This window comes from Bombus terrestris, chromosome 13 (genome assembly GCF_910591885.1).
Source record: "Bombus terrestris chromosome 13, iyBomTerr1.2, whole genome shotgun sequence".
Classification (NCBI taxonomy): Eukaryota; Metazoa; Arthropoda; class Insecta; order Hymenoptera; family Apidae; genus Bombus; species Bombus terrestris.
In genome coordinates, this window is record NC_063281.1 from 12,667,942 (window position 1) to 12,682,299 (window position 14,358).

A 14,358-nucleotide genomic window follows, 5' to 3' on the forward strand; every position below is an offset into this window, starting at 1 on the left:
GTCACCCGAGAAAGAGACGAGGGAGGATCAGCCTCTCGTAAGAGGACGAAGGGAGAAGACGAGAGAACCACGAGTGCTGGCCATTCATCAGGCCTGCAACTGGATGAGAGTGTATATCGAGAGAGAGTAGAACAGGTCACCGAAGAAGCATCGTCGAAGAGATCGAGGATTGGAGAGGAAGACGGTGGAAAAAACAGAGTCTAAAACGACCGGCGTCGTCTCGTGATCTCGGGTCTCATCATCGTCGCGCAATCATTTCAACTGAAGGAAGTATACGGTATATACGCGCCAGGCTTTGCCGCGTTTTCTAATCATCTCTAAATGATAACGAGATACGCGTAGAACGAGGCGAGGAATCTATCTAAGGAAAATAGACATAGGTGTGTCTATTACTGCCGCGTGCCACTGGAGGAAACTGGAGACGTTTCCCCTGAAGTAGAGAACACGCGAACTTTGGGCCACTTGCAGTATACGCTACTGGAAATATTTATTACAACGCTCGAATATTAAATATTTTACCGAAAACTCTAAACCGCGGATTCTTTTCGAGTTTTTCAAGAAGTATAAATTTTCGGATCGAGAATGAATTAAATATCAATTACGAACAACTATTCAAGCATCATAACGATTACTTTGCTTTAAGTATTTTGTACATTTTTGTATGTTATGAACGTTTCACTGTATGTAGCATTATGTTTCCTTTACTGTTATAATATTAAGATGTATGAAAAAGTAATTGTCCAAGTTTTAGTACATACCGTGCAGTAAACTACGATTTCCGGTAAGTAGTAAAACTGGAAGTCTTTTACTTCAACGTAGGTGTGCATATTTGTGGCGGAATTCTTTTTATTATACGACGTAACATGTTGCGAATAAGGAAGAAAGGTTCATTCAGGAATATACTAAAGATAAAACTAAAAGGATTTTCATATTTCTGACATTAGGCGAAAGAATACAGCGTATTACCGGTAACATCAGATTATCAAACTTCATTATCAAACAGTAAATGTAATAAAGGTATTTTTGAAGATGAAAGTGCTGCTATTGGCATACCGTAGCTCGAAAATTTGTCATCGATAACCCAAGATATATGAAAGAGGAAAGAACTAAGAATAACTTGTAGTTTATTATTCTTTACTTTAAAGACTCGAAGCTAATATCGTCGTTCTCCCTCTAACAAATTTTCTCAAGCAAACTGCTCGCTTCATAGATGAAGGTAACTCGACCACTCTACTGGCCACTCTTTGATCTCAAATATTCGCCAAAAGAAAAAGGTCAAGATCCAAACAGCAGCTCAGAAGCTACATCTAAAAGGATACAGATATCTGTGCTACTATTTCAAGTAAGCGTCCGCAGTAACTTAATCTGAAGCATGCGCCAACAAACCGGCGAGTATACTCGCCGTGGAGAGATGGGACTGGTAGATGTTTAGGGTAAGAGAACCGCGACGAAGAATTTCATGAAAGCAAGAGCGTGCATCTGTGCGCTACTGTGCAATGCAAGGACGTTCCTTTTAAGGATGGAGCCCACTGTTTTATGCACATGTTTCTACAATGGTGCACCAGTTTAATGCTGATACCAGCCGATGCACTCACTTCCTACTGCAAACTGCACGCTGGATTGTTCTCTAAACACGTGTCGTGCAATATTATCGAGTCGTGGGTCTGCACATGTTTATTTGCCTGCGAGGGATAAACGCGCCTTTTTAAGCCAGCCACGAAAACGTAGAAAGTCGAAAATTCTATCATCTAATATATTCTATATATTTTATCGTATAAGTCGCATTCTATCGTCCGATATAAGAAGATTAACGTTTACATCGAATTTAATTACCAAATATAATTTGAGAAAAATTATTGCAATATTGCTACTAATTTTTTTTAATATTACGTAGCTTAGTTACTTTTTACCTTCCAATCGCGCGATTTTATTTATTATTTACACGATTTTTATTATTTATTTTATCTTCCAACATCTCAATTTTTCTAAACAAACCAAACTTTCACCAAATATTTCACCTACTTTCGATCATATTTTTCTCTATAAGGAAATAAACTTTAAACAAGACACGATCAACCAATGAAACGGTGGATCAATCGACGATCCTCTTGCTTTCATTGACCGAAACAGAAGTCGCTTTCCCCGTTTTATCAGTTGTCTGAGGCGCGATACATCGATCGCAGAAAGTAATTACCGCGATCAGGCTCACGGAACGACAGATCTACCAACACCTAAATAGGAGAGCCGGCGAATTCCGCGGCACGACTTGTGACACCGACGTGGAAAAGGTTAACAAGCTGCACGGATATTCGGATCAGAAATTATGGTAAAATCGAACCAGTCCGGAGGAGAACCTGTTGCCGTGTCTAAGATCGAGAAGTCGATAAGACTTCGAAAGCGGAGGTGGAATCTCGCCCGCGGTGTAATTAAGCATTGACCTATAACGAGCTATAATTAGTTATGTCCCAACGAGCCGGATAGGAATCGGTCGATAAACTGGCCGACATCGTCCAGACACTAACGCTTCCGTCACAGTAAATTTGTGAAAATCGGGTGTAGTTAATTATGCCGCTCGTGAGATCGAGCAAACGATGAAGCTATTACAGATTTTATTGTTTCGACAAAGCAGTTTAATATTACGCAACTAAGCAACGCTTAGTTAATTCCGTTAAACGTTTACTTGTGAAGAATTTTTAATTTAAATATTCTAAATGCTACTATTTTCTATTAAAAATTCTACTACTGAAATCGAAACGTATAGCCATCTCTTACAATCGGAAGAGAGGGAAAAGTTCTGAAGCAACATTTATCATCTTTGAATTAATGGAAATATCGATATAAATATTAGTAAGTTATAGCTACTATTTCATTAGCAAATCATCAGCAACGCTTAATTTCACCAAAGCTATCCACTAATTTCAGTCGCTACCATTGTAAACTATAATTACAAATAGGATTATCAATAAACTTTAACTACCCAACGATACCGGTGAATGCTATTAGGTTTACAGTTTCATCAAAAGAACGCGGAAAGGCGTAATAAGAGCACAGAAACCTAGAACGCGCAATTAGGCTAGCATAACTGTCTGAACTCGATCGACAGTTGCAACGAGCATTGGCTCTGACCATTCTAGAACCAGTTTAGGTAGCCGAGCACGTTGATCAATCACTTTTAAGAACGTATACAATGAATCTGATAAGAGGGGGCGCTGGTTTTTAGTTAGTCCTGGTAAGAGGATAAAACTCGAAGCACGAAGACAGGACTTCGTGTAATTCATTTTGTCGGATCTTAATGATGTATTAGCGCGATGAATCTGATAGCAGGTGATGAATCGTTTCCAACTAGTTTATTGAAGTTTTGGACCGGTCCTCGATCATTAGTGGAAACAGGACTAACTCAATTTAAGCTTCAACATGCTATACAAATGATTGCACGTTTCAAGTTGTTAGTTCCGCGGCGAAAAAATCCAAGATACTTACTACTTGCTTCATTCTAATTGGATGTTTAGTTATGAAGTATATTTATGTGGTTGAATAAACAGAGACATTAATTTCTTCTCTAAAATCTAATATCTTAAAATTATCCTCATCTGTTCGCTTTTAACTTTCCATCTATCAAATTGAAATTCTATCATCCATGGAAAATATTCCTCCAAAAATCGTGCACGTAACTGCAAATTATTTCCACTTCACCGAGTCACCTCTCGAATCAATTTATCCTAAATTTCTCCACGAAACACATTTTCCTTCGATCTTAACCACAAAGAGGTCGATACGCGCGCATGTTCAACGTGTGTTCGATCAACGATGTTCCTCGTCGAATCTCGTTCGACTTTGTCAATGCTCGAACGCTAACAAGGGACTGTAGGATCGACGGTAGCCGGAAGAAGTGCTCACCGGTGTTGGTCGAAGAAGGGCAACGAGAATTATAGCGAAAGACAGCCAGTGGAACCAATAAGACGTTGATTGCAGCTCCGGGCACGGTAACCGGCTGTCGATATAGGAAACTCGCGCGTGTGCCTCGTATACACGTACGTGTGTCACGACCCTTCTCTCTCTTTCTTTTCTCCTGTTCCCCTTTTCACTCGCCACCACGTATATGTAATATGTAGCTCTTTCTTCTTAGTCTCGTTGTGTTGCAGGGGCCCGGCCACGAGATGCGGGTTAAGCCTTAACTAGTCGAGAATATGTGGTAACCCGACGTTTAAGCCGGGGGCTTATTGAACCGCCACGTAGGAAACGTGAGTGATGGCCCCAGGCTGGATCATATCGATCCTCGCGAGGAGAAAACCCGAGCAAAAATTGGCGGGCATACGTGGTCTTCGGAGTCGGTGCTCGTAATTGGAAACGTCAGCGACACCTTTTTCACCGGTTTTCGATCGTAACTAAAGCGTCTGAACTACCAGGACTTTTCATTCGGCGATAGTTTAGCGAAACGTCGACGAGAGGTTTGAAGAGACTTGAAGTCGGCTAAAAAAAGAAATTAAAGAATCAGGAACTCGGTGACCTATAACTGATATCTTTCCTGATTATAAAGTAGTATACGAAAGATTCCATTAGCACGTCTACGATTTAAAAGGATTTCCTTCGAGAACTCGTTTCAAATTAACGACGCTTTTATCGAAGAAGTTTATTATACGTAAATGTTAACACCTTTATCGTGTGCTTCAACTTTTCAGGATCCTCAAAGAATTAAGAAACTTCGTTTTATCTCGGAACTCGTTACTTCGCTCGCGATATATCTGTTTCTAAAAATAAAATAAAAAAAAGATAAATAAAAAAGATGAGAAAAATATCGAGATAGCAGAATGGAGAACAACAAATGCAAATACCTAATTAAACGTCAGCGTCGTTCCCGATTTCGACATTCATTACGTCACAACGTTCCATGGTAGACGGTATTATCGCCGAATTCCCACAGCCGGCTGAAAAAGTCCGATAAACCGAGTAACATTGAACGCGTTCGCTTTCTACCAAACGCCATTAATCACAGAGCCAGGGGACAGGTATCGAATCGACCCATGAAAAACGCGCTGTTCCCAACTCGTTTTATCACCTATGTCCTATTGGACACGCGACGTCTCGCGAGAAAGAGCGATGAGAAAGAAAGAATTTCGATCCAACTGGCTATCTTTCATTATCATAATGAACCCGTGTAAATAGCCACCGGTTAACGTCCCTCTAATTACACCTACGTTCAATTAACATATCAAGAGACATTTTCATCTGGAAATGACAGAACACGAATGCTACTGAAAGCAGTATCCAGCGTTTTATCGCCGCTACACGTTTCTAAACGTACGGTAGCGATCTGTCAGTCGAAGAAAAACGGTCTGGCCGACTACATATCGGCTTGCATACATCTACCTACGTGCCTCTGTATGAATTTCTCTTTCTCCGCGCTTGCACGAGGACGGACAGAGATACCGTCTGTTTATGTATATATTCCAGTGTAAATCAGAGTGTACACGATGTTGGTCTCGATTCCTTCCTCTGCAAAATGGTTACAGACCTTCTAATTCACGCTGCTGGACAATCGGGGCAACTGGTTTCGCTGGCTTGTGTCAAAATTAAGGGTTTAGAGTACGCCAGCCAGAATGTATTGGGAATTGCACGCTTTTCGAGTAGAGGCAGTGACACGTGAACGTTTTGGAATTACGGAAATTTAGTGGAGTTAACGGAAGGAACTGAGAACTCTGGAATTATAGATTTTTAAACGAGAGACGTGCAACGTTTCTGGATTAATGGAATTTAGCAAAACTAAGACTAGACACTGGGGAATCTCGAACTAGCGTGCTTACGATTAAGAGCAATGACACGTGTAAATTTTGTCGAGTTATGTAAGTGTAATATAACATAACAATACTTTCCAATTACCCTTCAAATTAGAAGAATAAGACAGATCGAACAATAGCGATAATCTGTAACATTTTATAATACGAAACACTTTGCCAAGTAATTCTTCCTTATCCGCACTATCACTAGCAAGAATCCAGTTATATAAGGACCAGTTCCGTTAATAAATAGGCCAACAGAAGCCCGATTATGACTCACTCTATACAAATGCCTACGTATGTATGTACATACACGTGCAAACATTCTCTTTCGCGATAATTCGAAAAAAAGTGCCAGGTTCTACCCATTGACGTATTAGCTGCACCATTACCATATAAACTCACACGATCGGCTTCGTACCGTCGTTTCACCGTTCGCGTTTTGCCACCGATGTGTTCGTGTAATTACACGCACGCAGCGTCAAGGAGAAAGCGCGCACGTGGCCCTCCGGTTAATTAGCTTTCCGAACGATTAGCCAGACAGCGACCACGTGTCCAGTCATTAAATCGATCCTTGAATCGCGAGGATTCCATGAAAATCTCTTGGCTACGGGATAAATCGCTACTTTCTAAGCCGCGATTTGCATCAGGCCACATCGCGATCCACAGCGATCCTGTCGTGCTTATCGACCTCGGATAGAGTCGTAAGTTTCTGAGTCGATCGAGTAACTGTTTCTATCGACAACACGGCTGACTTGAATTTTGATAAGAAACTTCGTTGTGTTCGGATAACAGAGAGATTTTTACGAAAGACTGCCAGACCCGTGTTACCGTTTATCGCGAGACGTTAAGTTGTGCGAAGGCGAAGAAGACGAAGGAACACGGACTAGCTTAATCGAAATCGGTGTGAAAAATAAGGATTTGGTTTTTGCGATAGTTGCTTTAGGCGTGAAAATTGCGGAGGTGATGGTTCTGTCGAAGATTTCAATTTTAAGCTTTTCAAATTTTCGAATCGCCGTCTTTTCGAATAATCACGTTCCCGAATTTTTCTAAGCTTCAAAGCTTCTAAATTAAAAATTCACCATTAACCAACTTAATTGTACTATCGTTCGAATGCAATTTACCGATAATTTGATTTCCTTCGTATTTCTCCGCAACACCTCTGATATAATTTCATTGATAACAAACTTCTCTTTGCAATACATCTGTCTATTATCATCGAACGAATTAAAAGATAGTACAGCGAACATCCCGTTGAAATTTCCAAAATCATAAATTCTGAAAGTATCCTAAATATACTCGAGACTTCAATAACTATTACTAAAGAGCGGTGTGCGTGGAGGTAACGAGCTCGGTTTCATCGTTCATCATCCGAATCCTCTCGCGGCGAGATGCCACGGGGAATCGCGCCAATAAATCGTCTGCAACGAATCGCGGCAGAAGATCCGCGCGTAGGTTCGCGACAAGTCAAACAAAGAGGCTCCTCGTCGCTGGCTAGTCGACGTGGGGCCTAAAGGCGGCTGATTTATACGTTAGCCGACGCGTGTCCGTGTATACGTATAAAGGTAACGTACTACAAGATCTTCAATTACACAAGACTTTTCCAGCGTAACGACCGCAAACGCGAAACCCTTTTCATCTCTCGGGGAGCGCTAACAACGAGCGAGATCCTCCGCGTTCGAACAATCCCGCTCGATGGATGGCTCTCTTCCTAACCGAGACGTTGGCTACCCGACTGTTATCGATACTGGCTCAAGTAAAGATGGATAGAAGGGTCGAAGAGGTATATACACTTGCTGACAAAAGTTAAGGAACATAGCGATTGCTTGAAAATTATATATATTTTTTATCTTCCGAGGTACATTGGTTGGAATTAAAAATACCATAAAGAGATTACAGTGCACACGTAAGCGTACAATATCTTTTAACGTTAACTGTCTAAAACGATCAGTGAAATTTAATGGTGATAACGCGATAGCGAGTGGGGTTTTTCACGCGGAACGGTCCTGGTTCGCTAATGAAAATAAAATAAACTACGTGTAGATTCGTGTATCGGGATATTTCACAAACTCACGCGTTTCCGTTCACAAACGAGGAAATGGCAACAGAGCGATCGTTTCAACACGATAAAGATCCGAAAAATTCCTCTAAAGTAATTTAGACATATCTTCTGGAACAGAATGTTAATGTAATTGAGTGACCAAATCCATCTCACGACATGAACTCGATCGAATATTTGTGGGATTACGTTAGAAGTCAAAAATGACAAATCCAAGGGTCATTCAACATACTAATACATTATTTTTTATTTATTTCTTGTTAAAAGTAGATATATAATCCAAACAAAGAAAGTTTCGTAATAACAACTCTGTTATCAATGTAGAAAAATATGCCAAAGGAGGGCGAATGATAGAATTAGAACATAGAGCAGTACTACATTCTTTTTATTTAAGCGCAATGATACATGTGCGTTCAACAATTCAATTACGCTATATTAAAAGACTGAAGAAGATCTCGAAGATTCGTAGATTCTTATCCAACAAATTGGCACTTAAATATTGCTTCAGACACTACGTATAACAGCGAATCGTAAAAAGATTACTTCCCGTAGGCAACGTAAACCAAAGCCAATCAGCCAAATCAACCTTTCACATACCAAAAAGACCGACCAACCGTCTAAAAGGAGCAACTCAAAAGACGGGAAGAAATCCAGCTGAACACGAAGGAAAAAGGAAAGAAGAGGTTAATACGTAGATTCAGAGCGGACTTTCTAACGATTCGGCGCGGAGCGTGATGTGACCCGGGTCGACCTCTCGTTTCTCGAAGCAGAGGCAACGCGTAAGCGGTGCGCCTCTCGCGGCTAAGCCTGTCGGACGTCGTTCAATTAATCATTAATAGGCGATAATATTCATCCGGGGATCGCGCGTCGATCACGAACCGAGCGTGTCGAATGATCTTCTAGAAAGAGAGACGCGTCAAAATCGTTCCAGATCGAGGAGGCAACCGTTAGATCGTTCGCTTGGCTTCTCTTCTTCGTGAATCTGGGCTTCCTCGTTACATCGAATCTACGATTTACGACGAGGTACGCGTATAACCACTGCACGACGTAACACGACTACGTCGGGGTAATTGCACGGCACGCAGATGTGTCTGACGGTTCGACATTTTTGGAGCGGCGCACGCGGAATCGGTGATGAACGATTTGCATGTTGGGCGAGATGCGGAGGATGAGGTGCGCGGCTTTCTACCTCGTTTTGCTCGCGCTTTAAATAGATCTGCGTAAGCGGTCGCTGGGCCGAAGCTTTTTCAAGAGGATCGAGCGAAAGCGGAGCAACCAGAGCCGAGGAAACCAACGGATTTCTAAAACCGGGAAGAATCATGCGTTCGATGCATGCTATCTCGTCGTATCAGCTTCTCTGTTTCTATACGGATTGATGTAAGATCGCGCGCTATCATTTGAAATTTTGCAGACGCTTCGTCCTCTTGTAGATTTTCGCGATTGTTAGTAGGTGAGCATGCAGTTTGTTTTTAAATTGCATGTATCTTTGAATCTTATATATTTTGACAAATCACGCGGTATATGTATTGAAATGTTGGGAATCCCTAAATATATCTACGGTTAACTAAAATATCTAAAACAAACCCGCGATCTTATTCGCACAATCGACACATTTAAGAGATAAACGACGTTCATACTTCTCTCTCGCGGAAGAATCTTGGCAGTTTGCCCATTCGATCAGAACAAAGGTGTGGAATGGTCTACAAGCGAGGCACACACGAGGCCGATAAAACGCGAGCGAAAACGTACGGAGGAGTTTGCACGAAGAGGATGCGTGGGACGTGAAGACACGATATCCTCTCGTGTGCCACATCACGAAAGACGTACGAACCGATTCGATTCGCATTCATGACTTTCTAACGACCTGGGACCAAGTGTCTTTCGCCTCTTTTGCGCGTCAGTGCACACACGAGGGACACGTTCCTCGAGGATGCTTCAATGTGGCCACTTTAAAAACACTTCTTCCCTCTCGCTCTTTACAGGTCCCGAAACACGTTCAGTTCCTTATGAGTTTCTTATATCGAGCCTCGAACGCCTCTTGTTAGCGTAAATTACGTCTCGCCTGCTTATCGTCTCTCTATACTCTTTCCTTTTTCGCTCGTGATTCCACTGCTAAATGGTTGTATCAAAGACGAGGCGAAATTCAGATGTTTTACTTTGCGGTTTATGGCGAATTACGGACGGTTTTCGGCGGTTATGGGGAACAGGAAGAGGGAGAGGTAATCATCCTTTATTCGCGGTTACTGCTTCTAATTTGGCGAAGTATAGCGCGCAGTGTGAAGATTCGCTGCGAGAAACCGTTTAAGCGATTCGGCTCGGAGCAAGATTTTTGTAAGTTATCTCTTTTCCCTGAAAAAGTTCCCCCGTTAATCACCCTTTAAACTACATTATTTCAAAAGTCTGTCACCGTTCCCGGTAATTCTCGTACAAAAAGAAGCTGTCAAAGTCGAAAAATATCTATTAGACGAAACAACGATCAATTTGAAGGTGAAACAACGTGCAAAATCTCGAAGCAGGTATCATTAACGGGCAATTAAAAAGCGCCCCTCATAACGTATACCTATTCGAGCGATCATAAATCGCGAGTGCCAAACGCGCCGCGATAATTAGGTACGCAGTCCTCGTGGCAATTATTTACATTTCCCGACGATTCAGTTTCTCGCCGCGTTCGCTTTGGCGTTTCTCGTTCTCGTTCGAACGAAAGTGAGCGTATATACGTGGTCGCGCCACTATTCCAGATCTAGATAAGGATCGACGCTATAATTCCAACCGGGGATCTCTACCGAACGATCTACTCTCACCGTTGATCAGACCCGCTCGCGGTATCCTTTATAAGATAATCTCGAGATGCCGCGACGCGGCTCGCTATTTACGAACTGGGGGAATCTTGTAAATCGTACGTTCGTGCTTCCACTATCTACTATTCGTCACGAGAACCCGGTCCCGCCTCCGTCGTCGATCACAAGTGAACTTTTGCCAACGTTTTTCGAGGCAGTTTCAACGAAACCGTACGCGAACACAAGCTGTACGCGATCTATCATGCTTTTTTTCGAGCGGATTTATGATGTGATAAATTGCTCGGTTCGATATCCGCGCCGATTATTGCACAGGTTTTGTGTTCCCTCGTTGCTCGCCTTGTAGATCCCGGCAGAATTCTGCGTGTACTTTCTTGATGTGTACGATGATTTATGGACCTTACAGGGTATATCGTTCTAAATTTTGTGGGAAACTTGTATTTATTTAGATATTGCCAACGTTCCTGGTTAAAAATCGTTTCCTCGTCGAGCTTGATGTGTACATATTAGGTTCTACTGCTGAGTAATATCTGGCAAGTTTATAGGGCAACATAACTCGGTTACTCGTTTCGAGATTCGCGTGGAAATGATCTTGTGGCAACGGTATCGGCAATTTGATATTGAATAATAGCACTAGTTTAGAATATTATATTTAAAACCCTACAAATCTTCTAGAAGATTTAATATTAGAGAAGTGAAAATACAATTACATAAAGTAATTCATTGCGCTAATTATTCAAAGAAACGAAGGATCCGCAACGATATCGATCAACATCTACGCACAGAAGAACGAACCGTAATCGCCACCGAAAACCCTCAGAAATTCGCGACTCATTCGCTGCGAACGAAATCAAAGGACGTAGAAAGAGAAGGTCTTGATCGAAGCGTATACTTTACATACATTCGTATTTGATCCCTCGTCATTCTCGAATCGGTTGGGATGTTTGATCGAAATACTCGATGTCTTCCCCTTTTGGATCCAGTGTTCATGAATATGCATGTCTAGATGGGTGCCCGCGCAAAAATTTACGGCCCTGACAGGCTGACGTTTCGAGGACCGGCAAACGAGGCCTGATACTCGTGGATATAATCGGGACTGGCAGCCCTCGAGGAACCACGTTACGCCTGGAAATCGGGCCGAATCGTTCGACCGTGTTTTCAGAACGTCATACGGAGATGCTGTGAGAGGTTTCTTGTTCTCGATGGAATCGACCGTGTTATCGGAAGGGGCGCCACATCGCGTTGGATAAACAGACGCTGAGGATTCGAAGAATCGACGCTTTCGAATTTTTCGGATGCTCCGGATGAAGAAACACTTTCGTGTTTTTATTGAAAATAAACGCGAGTTGAGACGTCGTGGAGACGGTAATCGATGAACGATGGTTATAGAGTTGAGAACACGTTTTATTTACTTCAACCAGTGTTTTCTTTTTCCTTTGACGAAAAGAGATGAAGCGTGGTTGTTCTTTTGGTAGACAGTGGAATGGATTGTTGTAATAGGTAAAAGAAAAAAAAAAAAATAAAGAGATTTGTTCGCTTGAATTCTACAAGAATTCATTGGTAGAAAAATATGTATAAAGCTAATGTTACACGTGTAACCGATTTGTTCCTGCTCGATAAAGATCAGAATGCAAACAGAGAAAAAAAGAAAGAGAAAGAGAGGGACGAATGTGTTTTATACTAATTGCAACGAAAGAATTCACGGCGATCGAATCACGAAGAATCCTTTTGACGTTTGACAATTTTGAGTGGTCAATGTGACAGGTTAATAACTTCGTTCGGAGAAAGCAGAGCCCGGGAGAAGTGGAAGAAACAAGCTCGTGACACGGCGAGCCTTAGTAAGAATACCAGCTCATGCTAACGAGCTCGGTAACGCTTAATTGTCCGGGATTAATCAATTTGCCCGTACCGCTATCAGATCCATAATTATAGCGTCGGGTTTAAGCTCTAATTATAAAACAATCCATCGTGTCTTTGACGATGATCGAGCAGGATACTCGGTTGAATGAATATCGCACTTACGCGATTAAAATCAGACACGGTTCACAAAAACGTGGTTTGAACCGGTTACGTGACACCATGAAGGATTACTAGAGTCGAATGAAAAGGAATGAAAGGACGCGGCAGATTCTCATTCAGGGTTTAAAAACGCCAATGAAAAAAGAATCACAAAGACAAAAATAATTACAGAAAGAAGTGTTCGAAGAGACGAAGAGCATTGTGATAGATACGATGTTAATTCCTTATTGTCGGACATGGTCGTTTGTTCGAGAGAATATCGGATTATTCTAGGAGTTATTGCGTAATTTAGAAATCTATTGACATTGTAAACGGATGTATAAATTACCGCGGCTATTGCTATATTAATTCAAATGTTAATTTATTCTATTTCCAAGTTATTAAAGTTATTAAGTTATTACATTATTATCTTATTAAAGAAAAATTATTAGAAAAGATTGATGTTAGAACGATAAAGGAAACTACGTATCTCTCTGTGAGTAATATATGGACTTCGAAGTAACGGTGTATTTCTACTTTTTTCAATGAACTGGCGAAGTAAAATTATGCGTGTGTAAATGTTGCTTGCAAAATTCCCAGCAATAGCGCCGTTGAAAGATCAAATAATACCGAAACAATAAAACTCTCGAACTTAATTTCAAAATTCTAAATTTATAATAGTGAAACATTCTATTCACAAAGGAAAATCCACATATACATATATCTTCATCGTTATCTAACAGTCTAACCCTGCAGCGCTTCTAAATTCAAATACACGTCTCGTCCTCTCAAACTTCAACTTCACCCTTTCACTCGATTCTATTCCTCTGCAACCACTCGTATTTTCACTAAGCGTCGGCTAACAATCAAACAAACGAGCGCACCAATACTCGAACAGGGTGTCGGAGCAGCTTTCCAGAAGACAACTTTTCCCCGTTCCATCGAATCTACCACGTGAAAAGACAATAAAAACGAGCGAACACCGCCAACGATTACGAATAACTTCACGTTCGCAGCGGAATGCTCGCCCGGGGATAGAAGAGAGTAAAAGAGAGAGAGAGAGAGAGAGAGAGAGAGAGTTGCAGCTCTCGTGGCGAAAAAGGGGGAGAAAGTGCGGACGCGAGAGATCAGAGAGGGGTGCAGGGTCGATTCTAGCTTCGAGGGGTCATTATAGAGCTCTCCTAACCGGAGAACAGCCATCTCTTTGGTCGATGCCAGCCAGACTGTCCGGATTGACTGATGTTAGGTCATTCAGAGCTTCCTAGACCTCCTCCGGTTGCCTCATCGACGTGACGACGTGGAAGTCGAGAGAGGAGGCTGCTCTCGAGGCTCAAACGATATTGCACGGCGGATCTCGATACGCCTCATTACGCCAACCACTTTCAAAAGCAATTAAAACTGCCACGTTCTCCAAACTACCACGTTCATTTGTTCCAGCTATTCTCGCTGTCGTCGGTCATTTGCTCGAGTTTCGCGATTTCAACAACCCACGCGTTTTTCTGCGAATCGTTTGGTATTTCCTCGGTGTTTCGCGAGACACCGCGAGCATAGAGAGAAATTTCTCGGTGAAATCGGAGCGACGCCGAAGCAATTAAAAGCGTAGCCTTTGGTGACCCGTTCTTTTCATTATGATCACGAACAACGATAGTATCGAGCAAGTCGTAATGGGCGGTTAAGGCTTAAAATATAGAGTAATTGATGGATGTTTGAGTAGCAATATCAAGAATTGTCG

At 41.9% G+C, this 14,358-nt stretch overlaps 1 protein-coding gene across 4 annotated transcripts in view; it reads right to left on the minus strand.

The window, feature by feature from the left end:
• LOC100649594 overlaps positions 1–14,358 on the minus strand; it is a 185,681-nt gene that overhangs the window by 61,808 nt on the left and 109,515 nt on the right. The window lies entirely within an intron of this gene.